Consider the following 24,204-nt stretch of genomic DNA (forward strand, 5'->3'; position numbering starts at 1 on the left):
ACATTTTGACCACCTTGCATTCCATAATTTTAAAAACTTATTTTCGATCCTTTTGATACATCAGACTCCAACAAGTCAGGCATGCAGTCAATAATCTTTCATCAACAATCTATGATATTCTTCTTTGACGGAGAACATTTCAGACAATCTGAAATCATCAACTTCAGCAAAACAATTAAATTTTCCATTAACAAATTACTTTGAAATGCTTATTAATAAACTCTGAAGATATTTAAGTAAAACCTGAAATCAAATATCAACCTTATCCCAATTAACTTCCACCAATATACCCTTGATTTTCTAGAGGCAACCTAGAAGTATAGATTCAAACTCAAACCCCAATACCAATACCAATATTCACAATCCTCCCAAGGACCCCTGTACTTGATGAGCCTTGTTCTGCTTTTATTTTTTGGGTTTTCCATGGTCCTCAGATGCTGACTAGTGTTGACAATTGTTTCTGACTGAAGATGAGCCTGAGAATAGCAAGCAGGCTATTGGTGGCACTGGCCAGGGAATAGCAACTCTCTTTTTCTGGTAGTATTAGTTTTCACCTGAACTTCAGAAAGATCTGAAAACAAACAAAAATGTTTCAGTAAACCAAAGGACCTTAATATCCGTGTGATACAGAAAGTCAGGGAAGATATTTTTATTGTGCACAGTTGGTATATAGTAGGCCCTGAATAAATACTTGTGGGATTAATAAGTAAACTGTCATGGAAAGAGACTCATTCCTCTCCAGTCATATTTGGTTATGTCCCTGGTGGGAGGGTGCTAGAGTAACTTCATTTAATCTAAGCCAGGAGAGGTAGTCAATTTTCTCACAAGAAAGATTTATTTGCCTATAGATACCCTATTCTGGAAAAAAAAAAAAAAACACCCACACAAAACAAAATAAAAATTCAAAAACGAAATACCTAATCTTCTGCCTACTAAGAAATAGCCAGGGATTCAAACATGCTTTCAGAAAGCAGCTATAACATCATCACTCCCAGCCCTTGTCAGCTCAAACCTGCTTTATTGGACTAGTTATTTCCTAATGCTTAGATGAAAGAGAATAGAGAAGTATGCCTTTTTTCATTACTCTTAGATAATAAAGTATGCTCCGGACAACTTCGAAGAACGAAACACATGTTGGGGTTCAGTAGTCATTGTAGCTGATCTATCAGAGTTTCTGCTGATAACTAGCAACCTGTCATAATTTCATTAGAGGAAATCTTCCTGCAGATCCTTTGTGTCAGCAGGGGCCAGGCCTCCAGATCATGAATACATTCCTGAAGAAGATGTCCAGTGGGCATTCAGGAACGTGAACCTTGGAATATTTGGCTGTGCTGTTATACAGGAAACCTGTGGACTTTACTGGTTAATGCCTGCATGGCATGAGGACAGTTAAATTATTCATAAACTGGGTTTAAGCTTTGATTTGATCAGCAAGAAGTATATATAGAGGGCATCTTTCAAATGTGAATTGAAAATAACCCTCTTTCCTAGGTCCTTACCAGGGCTGAATTAGACCCAAAGGCAAAGCACTAAAAGAAGGCTTTTACATTCTTTAATTTTATAATTCATTGTCAATCAAGATTAAGCACTATCAATGCAGATGCTCTGTTTCATAGGCCCCAACAGGCTGATAAGACATGTGGAGATGGGCTGCCAGCCATCTCCCAAAGATAGAGAACTATCTCCCTTATAGGAGAAGGCTGGCAGCCTAGAGCTATCCCATGCTATAAACCAGAAAAGCTATGATTTCACCACCCACATTTATCTTTGCTCCTTGCTAGATGAGGGAGGTGAATGGGTAAAAGGTTCAGGAGGAAGATTCAGAGTTGCAAACAGCAGGAAGAAGCTATTCTGTCATAGGATGTTCAAGGTTTGGGAGGTTTTTCCCCCCAAGGCACAAGGTATTAACCATAGGGGTTGGGGTATCGTATAGGGCAACAGTTTTACTCTTGAAGGTTGGCAGCCATCTTGTGACATTTGAAGCTGAAGAAGGAAGCCAAAACCAAGAGAAAGACATCCAACAATAGAGAGGATATTTAGTCCATGATGAAAATGTTTCCACCTCAGACCACATTGTGCCCAGATTTATTCAATTATGTGAGTCAATAATGTTTCTCTTTTACTTACTTTAGTTTGCTGTTTTCTCAGTTCCATGCATAACTGACCTATTATCTGCCAAGTATGGTATGTGGTCCTTAGATACCTTACTCCAACTCCAAAAACACAAATCCATTCACTGAGGAAACATAAACAGTGGCATCCTTTCCAAAACCTCAAGGAGGAGCCTAGAGGAAGAGGGGGATGGGGAGTTCTCTGCTCTTCTCATTCCTTTGTTTCCTCACACTTGGTGATAAGGAGGTCTTTTGATGTTTCATTGTGATTATTTTGAAAGCCTTAGGCCTACTCCTAACATGAGGACAGAGTTGCTGTCAACCACACCTGAGCCTACCCAGGATTTTCAGCACGACCTTAACTTTAAAGTTCCCTGTAAGGATGGAGCCAAGGCCCTAAGATCCTGGTGAAGAGGGTGGAGATAATTGGAAAAGATGCAGAAGAAACTATGGTATGGGGGTTGGGATGCAGCTAAGAAAAAGAGAGTATATCAGAGAAAGAAATGGTTTCTGAATGTTTTGTATCATCTACAGTTTCTGTGTGCTCTCTTTTTTATGAAAAATAAGATTGTGTTCCCTCTGCTAACAGACTGTTCCTGAAAGCCTTTTAAATTGTGTAAGTCATAGCAAAGCAGTTAGAGAATAAACAGTCCTAGAACATGTTTAAATGTTTCTTCTCCACTCTTTCAGCATTGAGTCCCATTTCTGTGTCCCTTTGCGGGGGTCTTTGCCTTTTTTATAATAAATCAATGATTACATCTGAAGCCTGTTGTGCATATATTACTTTCTACAGTTGTCCATCATAAAATCTGTGCCAGAATCTATACTTGGTGTAACATATGAAGGACCCGTTTCTCTATGTTTTGGGCAAATTTCTTCTTGCTTATCTGTTTTTATACTTCTTTTCCACCCCTCCCTGCCCCTCAGAATTGTTGTGCAATGGGATTTTACATAGAAATTGTACCAAGAAGTCAATATTTCACTGTTGGTTTTAAATACTATAATTATTTGTGATTAAAATAACTATATATAAATATAGTACACATTAATAGCTCAACATTTTACAGATTCTAAAGCAGCTTCTTCTTAAGGAGCAGTAAAAATTTAAATTACTTCCAAATACAGATACCACCAATTCATAAAAACGTGGCGTGGAAAGAAAGGAAATAGGGATATATTATCTGCCCTGTGTCTGGAGGGCAGTTGTTTTCTCCCGACTTGCCAAGGAGAGAAGTGAACTGAAAAAAAGCTGCTTACCCAAAGCTACCATGGGTATGTAGATGCCTTTGGAATTTTTCCAGAGATTTTAACCAAATATTCAACCCATAACAAGTATTCCCTGTGGCACTGTTGAAGCACGCTGCAGTTACACATTATAAATGGAAGCCAAATCACACACTTATGTAAAATGACTGGTATAGCAGAAAAACAAGTTATGTATTTAATAAGCAATCTCAAGCTTGTAATGTAGTGAAACCCACTTGTAATTTCTTTCATAGTTGTTTTTTTTTTCCCTGCATATACTGTTCATTTTTAAAGTCCTCTACAAGGCTTTTGTAGAAATCAACTTAGTCGATATGCCATCACTCCAATTTTCTTTGCCCATTGCTTTGAAAAAACGGTACTCCCATTCACAAATATTAGTCATATCAAAATGCATGAAATGTGGTTTACTGCATTCCTTAAAGCATGGTTTTTACTTATAAAATATGCACATTAAAGAAAGAAACCCTCTATAAGTGCTTACACTCCCTTAGCAGCATGCTTTCTATCTTTCCAACCTGTAGGATACTTTTACACACAAAGGCCATTTATCTGCATTTTGTCTACCAAATGAAGGTTGTTATAGTTCATCGCACTGACATTTACTACCCCATGATTCTGAGTGCCTTCACAAAGGAACCTAATGGGCATTTTTGCCAATTAAACATAAGGTTATTGTTAAAAATTAAAATACTGGATGTGGCAGTCAGTTCTGAAACGGCTACCCTGAAATTCCACCAGCATAGTTAAGCTGTCCACTCAGAGGTGAACCTATCCATTGTGGCTTTCAGCAGACCCTTTACTAGTTGGGTTCCCTCTCTCCTGAATTACTCATTAATACCTATGACATTTCACTTTTCTTTAATTAGATAATTATCTAACTCCATTTGAGCTCTTTGTAAATGTGTTTTCATGCATCCAAATCCTCAGAACGCATTGTTTTCCATCAGAGAGGGAAAAAAATTATATTGATAATTAATTTCCCCATGGGACAACGTTATAAGAAATTTTTCTCTCATCAACACTGATTGAAAAGAAAACAAGACAGTATTTTGCCAGTGAGTGCACATGGGCTTAGATTTACAGTGTATTTTAGATTTATTTTTAACCTTGGCTTTCTGTTTGAGCCAAAAAAGATCATCTTCTTCCTGAGGATTTTTCTCCTCTTTTGCTGATTAGCTATAGAATGAGGAGAAGCACCTGACGGGCCACATTAAGAAGGATGCTAAGCGGTTTACAAGTCTCAGTAATTAATGACTATTTTTATCACAAAGAATATAGACTGGCTTCTTCCATCTATCTGAGACTCAGTGTAAGCCCCTATAAGCCTCAATGCAGCATAATTGGTGCAATAGAGCTGAAAATGAGATGGAGGATATAATGCAGCTTCAGTAATCCTGCCTTTAGCTAAAAGGGAACAGTAGAAGCCCCTGGCAGCCTCCAATGTGGTTGCCACTAAGATTTAAAGCCAACCAGCTGTCTAGTGTTCCTGGTGAAACCCACATCACTGTTTATAACCCCAAATAGAGTTCAAATGTTCTAAATAATTATACTTATGAGAATGATTTACTGTGGTAAACAATTTATTTCCCAGCCTTTTGGCTCTAATTTGGTGTTTTCTTCAATTAGGAACAATCATGGACTGTGTACTTGTGTCAGTTTTTATACTGACCACCCTGCGCTTATAATGTGCTCTCAAACCTCTTCGGATGAACAAATGGATTTTGCTATCTCAGTGTTGTTATTAAAAAACCCACTCTCTTGTAAATCATAATATGCTAATAATAGGTCTGGGGACTCAGCTGGGAAAATGAAAAAGGCTACATATTCACAAAGGCATGCTAAGTGAGAGCACAGGAAGTGCTGGGTAATGTGCTGGCTTTCGATTTGTGACCATCCCTTCCACAGTCTGGAGAGCCCTGAAGTGTGCAAACCAGCCATAATCACAAATAAACCCCTGGTAGGTTTCTACAGTATGACTGGAAAGAACACTCCACGCAAAAAAGGCAAACAAAGGGAGGGGATGGGAATACCTTCTCGGAGGTTCAGAGATAAGTCTCAGGTATTTTCAGCTACTTCTTTGAATAATGTGTAAGCGTTTCACTCATGTTCTTCTTCACAATGCTGGCAATACCAACCGTAACAATAAAGACTGGTTTCTTCCAAAGAGGGTTTTGGTTGGAGATCTATTAGCAGCATCTTCCGGGAGTACCATAGAGCAGTTGCATGCCATCGCCCCGTGGACATCAAAAGTTGGAAAGTCCTTCTAAAAGCATCTCTTGAGGCTATTCAGGAATCAAAAGACACATTGAAGAAGCCAAATGGAAAGAGATTAATCAGGAGTGTGGTGAGATTTAACATGATAATACAGATAAAATCCAATGGGATAGAGATATACATTGTAGTTCAAATTACTATTGATCTACTATAAATTATTGTTATTACACATAATAATTTTAAGAATTATTATAGATGATGAAATCCTATGTTAGGATGGGAGTCCAAAAGGCTACCTACTTCATTACAAATAACATGAGTTAGAGTCTTCCAACAGATGTTTTCTCCTACCCAGTTCACAGCTACAGGAGCCCTTAAGTAGTGAAACAAGTTCATGAGGAGTCGTAGAGGAAGGTCCAAGAATGGCTCCAACTGTTGAATGAAAAATGAAATGAAACAAAAGTAAAATTTGAATTCACTTGGCAAATAAATCACTCATCCTAACAGAACACATTGGGTATTAGCTGTTATTTTGCTCTGACTACTCCATGAGGTTAAAGACTGGTAATCTGAATGACACAGTTTCCTGTGAAACAGAGATGAGCACATAAAATTTCATTTCTTTTAAACATAGAGCCAAATAGTATTAAGAGTCAAAGTTAAAAAAAAAAAGCTTCAAAGTTACAGCTGCTAGGTAATATTACAGAAGTGATGGAACACAATGGTCAAGATTACTGGACTCTGGAGCTAGATTGCCTGGGAGAGAGTCTTTATTTCTGCAAATTTTCAGTTGCTTTGTAAACTTGGGCAAGTTCTTTACTTAATTTGTAAAATGTAAACTATAGCACAAATTACCTCAATAGATTCTTAAGATGGTTAAGTAAGTTAGTGCATAGAAACAGTATTACTTAGTAGAAGAGTAAATAGAAGCCCAAACATGTACATCACCTTCCCAAGATCACACACTTAGGAAGTAGTGGGGCTGCAACTAGCATGTGATTCAGACACGCACTCCACGGGAAGCCCCACACTGACTTTACAAAAGTACTGATGATTCCGATGAGAGTGATTCTGGTGATGGAAGTACGGGTGAATGTAGGGACAAGTAGTCAGGAGAGGAGGACACAAGACAGGCTTTGAACAAGTAAAATGAAAGATGAACACAGAAAGGATTAGAAGATCAATGTTCCACAGTGGTGTCTGCCCTGGTGCTTGATTGGAACTATTATATATCAGATCAGGCACTTTGACTAAAGCAATGTGAACAACTGCTTCAGGTGGATAATGTACAACTTATACCTGCATTTAGTTCTTTCCTGCCCTGCACATTGATGACGCTTTTCAGGCAGGGTCCCAAAGAACTGCTAACCCCTCGGTCTCTTCCAGCTAGAGGACAGTCCTGCAACTAGCTAGTCGGTCTACTTTAAACACCCCAGCATTCCTTTTGAGAAGATTTTCAATAGTATAAAAAGTAAATATCATGTTTGCCTTCTTTATAATTGCTCAGTTTCGTGAACTATACATACTATCAAAAAGCTATTGGCTATTCTACATAAGAATGCTGATAATGTGGAACAGTATGTCATATATTTGATTTAGGTCCTTCCAAAGCATTTCCACCAAACATTGTCTATGCCGGAAACGTCTTCTTTATTGTTTTATATTATCAAATGTCACATGGAATGTTTTGAAACATTAGTATTATTATTATTATCATCATCATTATTTGCATTTTCACACTCTTATACCCGATTTAAAATGATTTCCTCACTGGATAACCTTAGCTACATCTGACTCAGAACAATTCTCCACATTTTCTACAGGATTATCATAGTATTACATGGTTCTGTTGCTACAATATTATTGCATTAAAATAATAATGCACCCCAGATAGGATTCCAGATTATAAATTTTTTAAGGCTAGAAAATAAATCATTTTCCCAACCATCCTAGGATTGAATATTGTCATGAATTTATTGTTATTTGTATTTAGAATACCTATACACCAAGCTTTACTTACTCTTTTGCTTACTTCCTCTTCAGTCTCAGACTTTTATAGAGACTTTTGTTACATGTTCTGGTTACTGCAGAATTAGAATTGATGGTAGCTGTTAATAAAGGCAAATATCTACTCAATAATAGAGAATAAAAAAAATTACAGTGGTCTCTGATTGGTGTAGATACACTGATGCCTTAAAAGAACAAGATTTTCCTGCTATTAGAAACCCTACCAAGAAGCAACAGATCTATCACTAATACTGTAGAGAGGATTCCTGAGTCAAATGAAAGTTAGAGAAGGGCCCATTAAGATTCCATAAGTCTAAATGAACTCATAATAGATCAAAGAAAAAAATTCAAAAAAGGAATAATAATTTTTAGTAAATATTTTCTATTTGAAATTTGGAAATCAAGTTTTTGGGTTATCATTGTGTAAAGGCAATAGTCTTAGACTCTGGAGAACAATAGACTTGACTTTGAATGCCAGAATTGACGTTTATTACTTATGTGGAATTGGGAAATTTACCTTACCTTTGGAAGTACTTTTTTTTTAATTGGTAAAACAAGATTAATAATACCTATTACATAGGCCGTAATGTAAGAATTCAGTAAAATAACCTTTTTAATGCTAATATAATTCTCGGCAAAGAGTGAGTGCACAGTGCATAGCTGCTATTACAACACATATAAATCAGTAGAAATAAAACTTTTAAACAGCCATATTACTAAGGTTTCAAAAAGCTGTAAAACGCAGGCTGCCTGGCTGGCTCAATTGGTGGAGTGTGGGACTCCTGATCTCGAGGTCATGAGTTTGAGTTCCAAGTTGGGCATAGAGCTTATTTAAAATAAATAAATAAATACATACATACATACATACATAAATTGTAAAATGCAATTACGCTATGGCTGTGCATAGAAAGGATTCATTTATAAAATAATTGACTCATTTTTTAATCAGATATATTTATTCCTATGTTCCAATTACGACTTCTTAATCTGTTAATATTTCTTTGTTTGTTTATGTCATCTAAATCTTTATCTTGACAGCCTCTGAAATCACTTTAAATGAATTGACCAATGTGGTTTTTTTTTGTTTGTTTGTTTGGCAGATTTACCTTTTTGAAAAGCTATAAATTCAGAGACCATTAGCATTGATGGATCTGAAGGAAGTTGGGAGGGTAGTGGAAGGGGAAAAGAAGTACTCACTGAAAAGAACCTGTTTAGCACTGAATACAGAAATAAATGTTGGCATATACAAAATAAAAGCTCTAAATAAATGTAAGGAGAAAACCAGCCCTGAGATTCTAAATACTAAATAGAAAATTAAGAAACCAAGGAACCCAACAAAAATAACAAAATAGGATTTAGGGGATAGTCAGTTTATTTTTTATTTTATTTTGTTTTATTTTTTTAAAGATTATATTTATTTACTTGACACAGAGAGAGACAGCCAGCGAGAGAGGGAACACAAGCAGGGGGAGTGGGAGAGGAAGAAGCAGGCTCCCAGCAGAGGAGCCTGCTGTGGGGCTCGATCCCAGGACCCTGGGATCACACCCTGAGCCAAAGGCAGATGCTTAACGGCTGAGCCACCCAGGCACCCCTGGGATAGTCAGTTTAAACTGGGGATTATGCCCTTTTGAAATACTCATTTTAAATTCATTCATTTTTATATTTGAATTATAGAATCTTAGCATGGAAGAATGAAGGTAACAGAGTTTTCTGGTCAACCTCTCTGCCTATATCAGGACTGAAGCATTTCTAGAGCATAATGAAGACAGGCAACACAGAACATTTGCTTTCATCCTAAGCCATTTCAGGAATTATTTATTGGAGAAGAGCTACTTATTCATAATTTATAAATTACCATCAGACATTTGTTATTTTTTATTTACTAAGGCAGTGGGCAATAAAAACTTATTATATTTATAATATTTCATTGATTTAATTGATCAGTGTTGAAAAAGAAAGAGAAAGTATCTCCAAACAAAAGATATGTTGAGTAAACTGCAGTCAGCCAGAATACAAAACTCAGATTCATGTCTTCTTAATCTGTATGTATGTATGTAAGTACATATTTACTTATTTGTTTGTTTTTATTTCAGCATAGTTGACACGCAATGTTATATTAGTTTCAGGTGTACAACATAGTGATTCAACAAGTTAATGTATTATGCTATGTTCACCACAAGTATGGCTACCACCTGTCCCCAAACATCACTATTAACCGTATCATTGGCTATATTCCCTATGCCGTGCCTTTTATTCCTGTGACTCATTCATTCCATAATTGGAAGCCTGTATCTCCCACTCCCTTCACCCATTTTGTGCAACCCCCCCCTTTCAAGGAAACCATTAGTTTGTTCTCTGTATTTATAGGTCTGATGCTGCTTTTTGTTTGTTCGTTCATTTGTGGCTTTTTGTTTTTGTTTACTTTTTTTTTAGATTCCACTTATGAGTAAAATCATGTTATTTGTCTTTCTCAGTCTGACTTATTTCATTCAGTATAATACCCTCTATGTCCTCTATGTTGTCTGATGTCCTTTTTATAATCTCTAAAATTTGTTTCTATCAGAGCTTAAATCACAAAACATTAATAAAGCAGAAATATTTTTCTCTTTTGATTCCCATGTTACTAAGTTGCTTCACTACTCCATTGACAATACTCATTGTCCAACGTACCTCTTTGGTTCTTCTACTCTGTCCTCTGCCCTATGGTAGCTGAAGCTTGCAGATTTGAAAACTGAAATAAAAATCCTAATGGTTTCAGCCTTTCCCTATCCACTTCTCACTAGAGGTGTTTCTTGCTCTGTCTACTAATTTTCTTCCTTTTTCTCAAACATGAGGAGCATTCTGCAATTCCAAACATATCTTTGTATTATTGTGATGCAATATTATGGGAAAACTGAAAGAAATTGCACTAGAGACTGGAAGGTTGGGGAAGGCACTTTTTTAGGTGATTCAGATATTGGGGTTTGATACCGGTTTTGCTGAAGATAGATAGGAGAGTCACATCACTATGAACCTTGTATCTTCTTGTGGAGCTTGAGACATGCAATCAACTTAATTTTTTTGACATTTCTTTTTTGTGGCTATTTTTTTTTTCTTTGACCAATACAAGACTAAAGACTGGGTGCTTGAATTGTGGCTACATTATCTATACAACTACGTTTTACTACTGGTTTATTGAATTCTTAACCATCACAAATGAAGAGAACTGTAAACAATGTGGAAGGTGAAGCACATTGATACTGTTTTCAATAAAACCTGCCCAGTGTAGAATCCACCCCCACTTAGATGGCAGTGGTATTCATCTGTGCGATAATGCTGTTATAATGGTGCTTGGAAATGAAGTGTATAGTACAGGCTGAATCACATGAGGACATTTAGATCTACCTTAGGGGTTAGGTTTTGAATCAGGTTTAGTAGGTACTTATGTTGCAGAAAAACGGAAAGGTCATGAGGAAAGGAATTAGAGTTAAGTACAAGAAGGCTAAATTATATCACAAGTTCACCTGAGCTCCGAAGCACTGCATACCATTTGCTTTGCCTACTGACGCTCATCATATGAGCGCCCATAATAAATGAGCTTGCACGCCCGCAAGGTTCTGCCTGACCTACTGGTTGGCATATCTGCCTGGAAGAAAAATCCGAGAACCAGGAAATGAAGAAATCTTTCTTCTGAGACCTAAAATGGTCTAGGATGAGAGTAACCATTGCAGCCTGACCCTTCTCTCCCCTAAGAGGGTAGTGGGGATAGACATATATAATAAACATTATATTACAAGCACATCCCATATATCATATCATCCCCTTTAATGCCCACAATGGTCGAATGCAATATGAACTATGTTTATGTGTATGAATGAAGAAACTATGATGTTCAGGGGTGCCTGGGTGGCTCAGTCGTTAAGCATCTGCCTTCGGCTCAGGGCGTGATCCCAGAGTCCTGGGATCGAGCCCCACAGCAGGCTCCTTCGCTGGGAGCCTGTTTCTTCCTCTCCCACTCCCCCTGCCTGTGTTCCCTCTCTCGCTGGCTGTCTCTCTCTCCATCAAATAAATAAATAAAATCTTAAAAAAAAAAAAAAAGAAACTATGATGTTCAGAACTAACATTTTGCAAATCACACAGCTAGTTCATTTTACAGCCAGGGTTTGAACAAAGTATAACAGAGTGGTTTATTTATTTATTTTTCATATTACAGTACATCCATACAGACTTTTACCCTTCCTTTTATTGCTTGTCCATCTATAATAATAAGCCTCTCTAGGTTTTCTACTCTTTGTTTTGCTATCACAACTATTGTAAAAATAAGGGCAGTATTATCATTACTGAGATAATATACCTCATAATAACTTGCTGGAAAAAAGTCTAAAGCCTTGGTTTATATAAAACAAATTATCCTAACAATCAGGCTTTTGTCCTAAATTCAAACAGCCCAGATAACTTAAAAAGTAATTTTTTCCCCAAGATTGCAATGCCATTAATGAAGATCCTAAATTGAGGCAAGTTTTCTAAGTGGCTTTGAAACCATTAAGGAAATATTAAAATATCTTTAATATGGTATTGGCGTTGTGTATATTTTTATTACATTAGAATACCCGTAACAATTTTCAATTTATTTATGGTGCATATTGTTATTCTCAGCCAATTCCCTGATTGTGACTTATAAATGAAAGTTTAATAGAATTGTCTTTATTCAAAGCTACAGGGTCACTGAGCTTCTCCACTGCTTTTCTGTACTAAAATATTTACTTTTAAAGTCCTAGAAATTATAGTATGCAGTGAGAAGAGAAATATTCTTTCTACCAGGGTTGCAAAGTTTCCAAATATAAATTGAAGTAGAATCTGCATAAATATTTAAATGCTCCTTGGCCTATTATTATCCTTGTGTTCATAGTATGAGATTCATCTGTGAAAGGAATCAAAGGCTGAATTTAAATTCTCTACCAAGATAATTACCCATTGCATCTAATTTTGAGGGTAAGTTATTAAAGAAACTGGGGTCATCTACTTGTAGAGGACAGACGTTAGCTAAAATCAAGGTATGACCCTTCCTGTCATATCTTAAGATTAATATCTGTCCCTCACGGTCTTTGTGCTTACTTTCTTGCTGCATTAACCAAAGAGTTTCCAGAGTGTCCATTGAGAACTGATGTCTATTTGCATACAGATTCTTACTGTGAAAAGTCATGTGGTCGTGATTCTGAAATAATCCTGGTGGGTGAATGTGGATACTACCAGTATTCTCCGGTGATGTTTTTACGAGATTCTGAATGGGTCAGACGGAGCTCAGGCTTTTAAAGAATTTCTAAGCTGTATCTACTCCTGGATGCTAGCTGCCAGCTCCAATTTCCTTACTTTAAAGGACTAATCTCCTTTTAAGGAAGGGCATTAACTCACCAAAAAGGAAATGGTGTGCTTGTAATGACAAATGAACATGACTCTTCTCTTCTATTTGATAGAAGGGCACTTGTTCTGTCTAAATTGTATATTCTTTTGTAAACAGACTCCCTGGCCCTCTGGCTAGAGGAATCAATGCCCTCTGCAGATGGCACCAGACCTTTATTCAGAAATGTATTCACTTGATTTATATTAAAGTTTTGATATTTAACCTTCTGTCTAAACCTTAAATCAGGGCCCTAGGGCAAGGACAAATGTCTTCATCTTTTTAAATTTAAAAATTTGTTTCGAACTATAGAAGAGAAATTAAAATCCCAGAATGATTTGAGTCTGTGAGCATAAAAATAGCCCTCTAGCATAGTATGCATTTATAACGAGAGTCATAATCTAAGGATCAGTCTCACAAAATGAGAATGAGAATCAAAAAGAATTAGAGGGAAAAAGTTGTGTCTGTAGAAAGACATGTATAAAGCCCTATGAATATAAAAACCAAGCCAACCCAATTAAAATTCAAGCTTATTTAAATACATCTCTATACCCTGTTCTCCAACATACATACAAATATACACATAAAAAATACAATATAACCTAAAATTATGCTATTTAGAATTTTTTAAAAGTAATTACAGGACTTAACTCATACAGCAGCTAGGGAAATTATCACAGGTTGTAGCCACCGCCACCATAAGAATTGGTTTCAATTCAGCCTTTAATGAGATCAGCTATTTCTATTCATTTTCATGGGTACCTACTTCTGTAATGAAAAGGATTAATTTGAAGTTTCTAGAAATGCATCACCTAGCTCATGTTGGAGGGTAGCTAGTCTGCTGGCCATAAATATAAATTCTTCAAGTAGTAGGTTGACTATTTCATTAAAACTGATGATGTTTTAGTATTTCATATGCAGAGCCATGCAAAGGTTGTATAAAGCAGGGTTTTAATATAGAATGTATTTGAGGAGGAAAAGCTGTCATGGAAAGGTGATTGTTAGATATTCAGAGATGCATGAGGGGGGGCTGGGGATGCTTCCTTTGTCAAGCAAGTGCAGACTAATGTCGGAATCTCAGGCGTCTCCTATGGATAGAACAGGCCCGCAGAACATATCCCCAAATCTAACACAGCCAATACAAATCCAGGAGAAGGCCTCTGCAGCCTGGCTCCCACCCAAGTACCTAGGATGTTAATTTATTTCACTTTCCCCTAAGTAAAAATAATAACGATTTGAGTGCAGCATTTGTGGTTTGGGAGAAGGCAGTGCATGTAGTAGGGTTACCCAGACCTCTACGGGTTAGCCCCCCCATTGGATGTGGCCAGCGGTCCTTCTCCAACCCGTAAGCAATGCCTTGCAGATAGACAGTGTTGGCAGTGGCAGCTCACTGTCATGCTAAATGTAGGAGAAGCTGCAAATCTGGCATCTGGTCCACTAAACACAAGTTGGTCATTAAATTCCCTGAGAAGCCTGCCATGACTCAAAACCATTGTATAATGTAAGTTTTGCATATGTAATGATTGAGCAAGGAATTCAGCTCCAGTTCAATCAATTCACTGAGGAGCCAATAATAATAATAATAAGCCAATCTGGTTTCATATGAAATCAGGGGCAATTGGTATCCTAGACTTTTCACTAAGAGTATTACAGACATGTTTTCCAGATTTCTGGTTTCCAGGTTGACTAGGATTTGGAGAATTGACCATTAAACACATCTTAAAATATCAAAATTTATTTACAAAATAATGATAAGCCATCTACTTTTTTAAAGTGGAAATTTTGTAGAAAAATGATAAGATGTATATTTCTTTGAAAATTACCTCCTAAAGCCGTTTCGAATCTTAACATAGCATTCATCATCTTGCAAGTGGATAATAACCTATAATGATTCCTGGCCCTGCTGCAGAGATCCCAGTTTGAGACCACCGTCCTCTGTGACATCCATAAACCAATGACAAGACAAGATCACCGATAATGATGTCCTGGACAGCAATCAGCCATGAGGTACTGAGCCCATTCAGGGTTATTGTCCTCCCCCACACCAGACAGGTGAGGAGGGAAATTCTTAAGTGATGTATGAATCCTTCTGTTGTACCTAACAGACGCAGAGTGTTTATCTTCCTAAATTTTTGTAAGACTCCTGTCACTTAGATATATAACACCCCAGGAAGACAAAAGAAGAGGAAAAAAGGAAGTTAAAAAAAAAATGTATCTTTCAAGCCATTGTATGAAGGAGTGTCAGGGGAGGGGTGACTGCCAAGTTTGAGTAGCTCTTCAGTGAATGTGTTGATATGAAATGAAAACCATAAATTAATTCAGTGAGAAGAAGAGAATGAAAAGAATTCCAACTTTGTTATTCCATAATACAGCCCAAAACACTGACTGGCTTTTTCAACCTCAAGTTTTCCCTGGTTGTTTTGTCAGTGTCATAGCAATTAAAGCCACAATTGATAGAATATTACGAGGAATGGAAGAGCAGCCATTTTATTTTTCAGCTTTCTTGGGGTATATTTGACAAGTGTCATCTTCTCTTCAATATCCAGCAAGTGTGGATTTTAACCTCTAAAAGAAAACATTTATTCAGCCTGCAGCTAAGCAAGCCCTTTTAACTATTCAGAGTGAAGACTTACAGATGTTAGAGCTTGAAGGACCTATACAATTCATCAAATCCAATTGGATTATTTCAAAGACTAAAAGCTGAAGCTGAGAGAATGGCCCCACCTAAACATAAATTCTAAAATAAATCATGATTTTATGCTCATGATATACAATGAATAAAGCAAATCTATTTTTCTCCGTTGATGACTGTGAACATGAGCAGCAACCCATTCAACATTCATGTCCCCTTATATGTCAAGTTTGTTTTTTATGTGGTTGAGGGCAGGGTGTTTAACATTAAAAACCAGCTTTTTAATGTTAGACCTAGTTTCCAAATATAGTGCCTTTACCTCCTAGGACTATAAACAGGCAATTACTTTATCACTCCCATCCTTAGTTCCATCCATAAAATGGGATATGAATAATTAACTGGGTGGCTATAAAGATTAAGTGAAGTAACCTATGTAGAGTGAGTAGCATATTGCAAGCACCCAATAAATAGTAAATGTCATTATATTTTTACTTCTACGAGCACAAAATATTTCGGTGAGTGAATTAGTAAAAATCAACTTTTCCTGAATTCAGATGATGGACCAAGTGTTAGTTACAGTTTGAAAAAAGTAGAACAGAAGATTACGAGAAACTGAAGATCCAGATAACTATTATTCACTATAGTTGAATTTCCATTTGTAATTAAACTTCAGCTCCTTCCTAACTATGAAGACACTAGAACAATAGGTCATAACATTTGTTGTGGACATCACCTGATGTGAAAAGACTGATTATCTCTGACTACAAGTCACCAGAGTTTTTACACTGCACTTCACAATGGGGATCCCAATGTCAGTTCCTGATTTCATATGTGAATACAGCAGAAAAAGCCTGGGCAATTTGAAACTCCGTGTATAAACTTTGTTTTCCTGAATAGCTCATTTCCTTATGCAGTTAGTTGTTACTTTAGCAAAATATATTTTTGAACACCTACCATGTGCCAAACACAATGCTAGTGTTAGCAGGAGATACTAAAGTTAATAAGATTGACACACACATTTGCAATTGGTTGAAAAATATTGAACAAGATGATGAACCCTAAAACCAGTGGGATTTTGATAAGTAGAGATTAAGGAGAGGTAATTACAGGCAGAAAGAAGAGCACAAACAAATACCCAAAGAATGAAAACATGAGCTCTGATGTGTTCTTTCTGTCCTTTCTTTGTCAGCCAAAATCCCATTCTGTCTTCAAAATCTAATACAAATTTTAAATTGACTGCTCATTTTCCCCCTTATCGTCTTAATTGTCTTCTTCCCGTAACCTCTTTCACTCTGTATGAGTAAGTTAAGTGTTCTCCAGATCAGGAACAATGAGTTGGCAGGTTTTAGTTCTCCAGGATCTTATGTGACACTGGCACATAATAGTCACTAATATACATGTTCAATCTAGAATATGAAGAGTGAGGAAAAATGAAAAAAAATGTGATTAGAGGGTTGGAACTTTATATCCCACCTCCCCAACCTCCGGGGAAGGGGTGGGGGACTGGAAGTTCAATAAAATACTAATGGCAAATGATGAATCGATCATACATATGCAATGAAGACTCCATAAAAAAGGTCTGGGTTTAGGGACACCTGGGGGGGCCCAGTTGGTTGGGCAGCTGCCTTCAGCTTAGGTCATGATCCCAGAGTCCTGGGATCAAGTCCTGCATCAGGGTCCTTGCTCAGCGGGGAGCCTGTTTCTTCCTCTGCTTGCCTTTCCTCCTGCTTGTACGTGAGCACTCTCTCTCTCTCTCTCTCTCTCTCTGACCAATAAAATCTTTAAAAAAAAAAAATGTCTGGGTTTGGAGAACTTTGGAGAACTTTCTAACTGGTGAACACATGGAGGTGCTGGGAGAGTGAGGCACCTGGAGAGGGCATGGACTCTCTGTACCCATTCCCCCATACCTTGCTCTACACATCTCTTCCATCTGGCTCTTCCTGAGTTATAGCCTTTTACAATTAACTAGTAGTCTAGTAACTACAATGTTTCTTCTGAGTTCTATGAATTGCTCTGATGAAAGAACGGAACTGGAGGAGGAGTTTATGGGAACTTCTAATCTGTAGTCAGTCTGTCAGAAGCAGAGATAATAACTTGGACGTGTGACTGGCATCTGAAGCAGGGGGTGGGGGTTAGTCTTGTAGGACTCAACCCTCAACCTGTGGGATCTACTATCTCTGGGTAGATAGAGTCAGAATTGAGTTGAATTGTAGGACACCCAGCTGGTATCTGGAGAATATTTGGTGCTGGGTGGGAAGCCCCCAACCTCCCCACATTGAAGTTGATACCAGAACCTACTTAGAAGCCAATTGACTTCTAGAATTTAAGTTTCAATGATGGGTGATGAAAGTGCAGAAACGTGGAGCCCTTGAATAACAAGATGTCTTAATTTGAGAAGGGGGTTATGGTGACTCTAGTTTTGATGACAACTGAATAGCCAAGTGAGGCTTTATAGGACTAAAATTAAAAAGGAAGCCAGGATTTTAGAAAGTGATTTAAGAGTTGTCCACATAATGCTAACTGTGTAAAAAAAAAAAAAAAATGAGGAGTGCTTTAATAAAAAACAAAACGGGGGCGCCTGGGTGGTGCAGTTGTTAAACATCTGCCTCCGGCTCAGGGCATGATCCAGCATTCTGGGATCGAGCCCCACATCAGGCTCTTCCGCTGGGAGCCTGCTTCTTCCTCTCCCACTCCCCCTGCCTGTGTTCCCTCTCTCACTGGCTGTCTCTCTCTGTCAAATAAATAAATAAATTCTTTAAAAAAAAAAAACAAAAAACAAACAAACAAACAAAAAAACAAAACAAAAAACAAAACAAAAAACCTGAGGAACAACTATTTAAGGGATAGAAAGAAAAAATATTAGAAGAATAACTAGGTAAGTTTATTTATTGTCAGAGAACAAAATAGTCAAAAAGAAAGGAGACAGATCAAGAAGAACTAAGAAAGAGTTACTAGATTTTTGACTTCTGTGCTCACTGGATACCATCAAAAAATATTTGGGGGCAAAATGAAAGTCATTTTATCAGAAGGAAAGTTTTTTTCCCATGCTGGGTACACTTAGACCTAGGAACATCATATCACAGAACAGAGTCTATAAAAAGTAATATGATATATCAATAGCTTTATGAGGACTGAAAAGAAAGTATTTATTCAAAGCAACTTCAATATATTACTGTGATTTGCACATAGTGACACCATTTTAATAGTGCATTAGATGAAGATTTTGTACTTTCTTATGACTTTATAATATGAAATTTTTTAGAAACCTATCATTATTAACATTTTTAAAAGTTAGAAAATTTACACCAACGATCACAATTAAACTACAGGGGGAAATCATTCTTGATGCAGGAATAAGAAGCCCGCATGCCATTTTGTAGTCAGTGGTTACTATTTTTAAGAAGAAAAGTAGATGGACTTAGAAAATACAGTAGGAGGAGAATCAGACTACCCACAGGTAACTTAGCCTGCATGTAGCCTGAATGTTTTGCATTTTGGAAATTCTGTATAGCTTGAGGGGGTAGGAGTATAAAAAGTGAAGAAATGAAAATACGTGACCAGCTACCCAGACAATCTCCCTGATCTTGTTTGCTGTTAAGTACGTAATTAGATGTTTAGATGATCACTCTTAACCTTTAAATTATGTCAACTCTGTTGAGAGTGGAAGTCAAATTACAAATTGCAGGATCTGGTTAGTTGAGCTAGTTTAAGACAGAATAAAATTACAAAGAGAATGGGCTTTCTATATTGTTATCTAATGAGCAAAGAAAACATTTCCCGTAGTAATATAAAGGTGAGTACATTTCCATGGTGAAATTAACTTAGTAATCTAGATTTATGTCCTGTGAAACCATGTAGAAGTCAGCATATTATCCTTTTCCCCTTTGGTGTAGCTATTTATTCAACCATCCACTGATTTATCCATTCAAATAATAATTGAATGTTTATTATATGTCAGGCAATGGTCATATAGTTATAAGATTCATCTTTTACTCTCAAGAGCTGAAAACCTAGTAGTACTTTCTAGATTTTTCAAAAAAGTGTTAAAGAACATTAATAGAACAACTTCAAAAATCCAATATATATGCCATACAACTACCACTTAAATATTTCATCATATTAACCAACGCTCTTAATTAGTTCTATGATGATATATCTGATGTCCATATCATACCAAATGCTCAAAAATAAGATCTCTTATGTACTCTAATATTTTTTCTTCCACTAGTTGAGGGTTTTTATGTTTTTGTTTTTACCATGAGGGTAATTTGGATTTTTTTCCTAAACATGTTTCTATGAGTTACGTTTATGATTATAATTATATAATTCAATTAAATATTGCTTAAACTGATAAAAAATGATTATAAAAGTGTTTCTTTGATATTTTCTCTGGAAGAACTGGGTTGAATGCTTTAAGACCCAATAAGTCACCAATAGGGCTGAATTAGCTTCAGTAGAAACAACTTTAAACAACTGAAGGAAAAAAGACATTTAAATATGTCTTAAAGTCTTTTCTTACCTAAGTTAGACTACTTCACAATGGTCTCTAAGTTTTTGCTCCACTTAAAAATAAAACTGGCTTTCATATAAGATGTATTATATGTACAATTTAAGACAAAATACAGTGAACTCCAATCCCTGGACGCATCCTTAAAAAGCAACTTTGGTCTTATATTTTTAAAAAGTTAATGAACAGGTATTTATAGGTTTTAGCTTAACAGAAAAACTTTAGTGTATGCATATAACAAATTATCTCATGATTTCTCACTGTAAACAACCTTTTGAGTTAATTGACCTACTTACTATCTACACCACTTGCTTCTGGCAGAAGGCTTTTTGCTATGCTAGCCACAGACAATCCCAAAGATACACGGATATGACATAAAGATGTTACATACTAACTGCTTTTATAGGTGGATATCACTTTGCTAGTTTAAAACAGAGAAAGATGGTTTTGCTTCTCAGAGTGAAAAAAGAAATGGGAAGTGATCATTCAAATTACCAAAAGACAACTCACAAGGACCAAAACTGCTTCACACATGCCCATTTGTCAATTACGTTATAGAAATGAATACATTTAACTTGTCACATAATACCACCAAACTTCTAGGAAATAACCAAATGTGTTATTTAAGCTCAATCTGTGCTTGGGGGAATACCTTATTTTGTAAAAAACAGTTTTTATTGGGAAAAATAAGAAGTTAGAACTCCATAGCCCTAAGGTCCTATTGTATGCTTACTTCTTAGAGGCACAACGCTTCTCTCAGTTGATGGAGAAAAAGTTCACATAGCGGAGCCATGAGTAGGGTAGCATGTCTCTGGTAAGAAATGAGATACGATAGCTTGGAAATTGAGTTTTCTATTGAAAATGTTGAGTTATTTAATTGTCAGTGATTCAGAGTACTGGTAAAGGTTTTACTTGGAATGCACATCCTTGAAGGTTATGTTGTAAAAATGTCCAGAAAATAGGATCTGAGAAACGCCATTTTTCTTCCATTACATACTAATAGAGCAAAGAAAAACAAATGTGTTTATATACTCTGTGCTTTATTAAACTATCATCACTTCAGTTGTTGCCTATGGCATTTTTATGTGAGACTTTTCTTATTTTACTCTCATGTAGGTAAGACCAGTAATGCGCTTATTTCGTCTTATTTAGTCTCTACTTATTTAGCTAACTTACTGACTTAGTTAATTGCAACATAAAAACTAACAGTTTAAACTACAAAAAATGACGAAGAAAAATCTTCAGAGGATTTTCTTTTGTGAATCTCTTTGGAAAAGAGAGAAGCCCTATTGTACTTAGTCATTTGGTCTAGAAAAGATACATAATTCAAATTATGACTTCTCTTTCCCATTTTTACTTTCTCGTTTTATCCCAGTTGCTGACTTTAAAGTCACCATTTTATTTCACTATCGCCTCCATTTACTTTTAAGTCCAATTGTTTATGAAGTTCTGTTGATTCTTCCTTTCCCATCTCCCTCATGATTCTCAAAGCTGCCGGCCACGCCAAGGCCCTCTTCAGTTGACACCTGGGCTAGCTGACGCAAAAGTGTGCTGGGAGTTCACTCTAGCTCATTTTCTTTCACTGCCCACACTGCACAGCATTTCCAGATGAATCTTCCTCAAAAGTTGTTTTTATCACTTAATTCTACTTAAGAATAAATAAAGCAATCTACTGACAATGTCACTTACCTAAATGCCTCTTTTTGTTATTCAAAGTCTTCCATAATCTGTTCCCACTCAACCTGATATGACAGTTTCTACTAATCTATGTTTAATTAGCGTGCATTTTGAATATATCATTTCTTAACATCAGTATAAATCCCATAGCTTAAAGCGATGGTCTGCACACTGTGGCCCATGGATCAAATCTGGCCTATTGCCTGTTTTAGTACATCCTGTGGTTGAAGTATGGTTTTTACATTTTTTAAAAGTTTTTATTTAAATTCCAATTAGTTAACACACAGTGTATCATGCGTTTCAGGTGTACAATACAGTGATGCAACACTTCCTGACATCACCCGGTGCTCATCACAGCAAGTGCCCTCCTTCCTCCCCAATACCCATGCTCCTCCACATCCCTGGACCGTAAGCCTCATTTTGTTCTCTAGAGTTAAGAGTCTGTTTCTTGGTTGCCTCTCTTTTTTTCCCCCTTTGTTTGTTTTGTTTCTTCGATTCCACATATGAGTGAAATCATATGGTATTTGTTTTTCTCTGGCTGACTTATTTTGCTTAGCATAATACTCTCTAGCTCCATCCATGTTGTTGCAAATGGTTGCTTTTTACACTTTTAAACAGTTGGAAAAAAATCAAAAGAAGAACGATATTTCATGATATGTGAAAACTATATAAAATTCAAATTTCAGTGTCCATAAATAAAGTTTTATTGGAACATAGCCATGCTCATTTGTTTATGTATTGTCTACAGTTGATTTCACACAACAACAGCAGAGTTGAATAATTGCAACAGAGACCATATGGTCTACAAAATCTAATATATTTACTGTCTGGTCCTTTACAAAAATATTGTCAACACCTGGCCTACAGAATATCATGTCAATTGATGGTAGACAATTATACGTTTATACATATTTCCCCTTATTCAAAACAACGTGTGTTAGCCATTCTTATATTCTACTTTGTGAGTAATTTTAAACATGAATCTCTTTTCAGCAAACTTAGAAAATGCTTTCATCAAAATCCTACTTTGAGTTCAGTGGAAAAAATTAGCAGGACAAAAAGGGAAGAGAAGAGGAAACATACACATGGAACAAGAGGAAAATTCTGTGAAAGAAAGAGGTAAGTAAGTAGGGCAACAGGGAATAATTTGTATAGACATAGACAGAGAAAAATAGAACCAGAATTGTTAAGGGAAATTCGAAGCAATATGCCTATATCTAGCCAACCCCTGCCATGCTGACTTTTCTCCCTATTAAAAAAAACCCTCTACTCATTAGCTCTTATTTATAAGATTTAATTATATTATCTCAATTAAGCCTCAAAACAGCCCTAATTAAGGAAATGGCATTATCCTAGGTTGTAGATGAAGATGTAAGACCTAGAGATGTTGACCACATGACAGACCTGTAATTGTAACTCAGGTATGGTGCTAATGCCCTTTGTTATAACACCGTGCTGACTTTCATTATTTTTCAGTATTGTGCTCCTTATTCAAGAGTGTATATTTAGTTCTTTAGAAAATCATGCATTTTTAAAATTACTGTGGAATACTGTCAAATTGAAACTCAGCTTGCCTCTTACACTTAATAACCTCAAAACCTTCTTGTAAAATCCAGGTGTTGATTTTTACCTAAGAGTCTCTTGTCAGAACAAGTAATCGAGATTTTGTTGACACAGAGAAATAAACTAGACGGGTAGGTTTCAAGGCTATTGACTAGTAATTAAGTATCATTCTAATAGTGAATATTTATTGACCTCTTAATATGTTTCAGTCATTCGTTTCTTACAATAATCCTAAAGGGAAGGTACTATTATTACCCCTATTTGCATCAGATAATTGTATAGCAGGATGATTTTAAGCAAGTTACCCAAAGTTACCGAGCTCAGCAGAAGCCGAGATAGGAATTTAAGTAATCTAATTCCAGAGCCATAAGATTAACCATTATGCCAGGCTGAGAAAATCTTTAAAGGAGTTAAATTCGTAGAACTCATGAGGACCTAAATGCACGAGACTTATATTAGTGGATTCCTTTTTCAAAAGAAAATGAATTACCTTTCCTTGATAAGGCAAGAATTTGAATATATAATAAGACTATTGAGATATATACAACTCTATTTTTGAAGAGAAAGCAGCTCAGCATCCTGACTAAAACACACACACACACACACACGCGCGCGCGCGCGCGCACGCATGCACACACACACACTATTAACAATCGCAGTGGTAGGATGTGCTCTTGTGGTCAGGAAGACCCCGCATGGCATTGTGCTTACCATTATGCCTACCTACTTACCAGTAAGTAGACACTCCCGCTTTGATAAACTGCATGCTTGGACCGTGGTAAGAGGAAAGTTGCTTTAGGTTCAAGAAGTGTCTCTCCTTCAGGCAACACTCTGAACCAGTTTTCCTCAT

The 24,204-nt window shown here is 36.5% G+C and overlaps 1 long non-coding RNA gene across 1 annotated transcript; it reads right to left on the reverse strand.

Moving 5' to 3' along the window:
* Positions 1–4,512: 4,512 nt before the first annotated feature.
* LOC103673031 lies at positions 4,513–24,204 on the reverse strand. Its single transcript, XR_571286.2, has 3 exons — positions 24,086–24,204; positions 5,943–6,023; positions 4,513–5,659 (listed from the first exon to the last, which is right to left on the reverse strand). It is a non-coding gene; the product is annotated as an uncharacterized LOC103673031 (long non-coding RNA).

The sequence above is a fragment of the Ursus maritimus genome, unplaced genomic scaffold, assembly GCF_017311325.1.
Source record: "Ursus maritimus isolate PB19 unplaced genomic scaffold, ASM1731132v1 scaffold_4, whole genome shotgun sequence".
NCBI classification, from domain to species: Eukaryota; Metazoa; Chordata; class Mammalia; order Carnivora; family Ursidae; genus Ursus; species Ursus maritimus.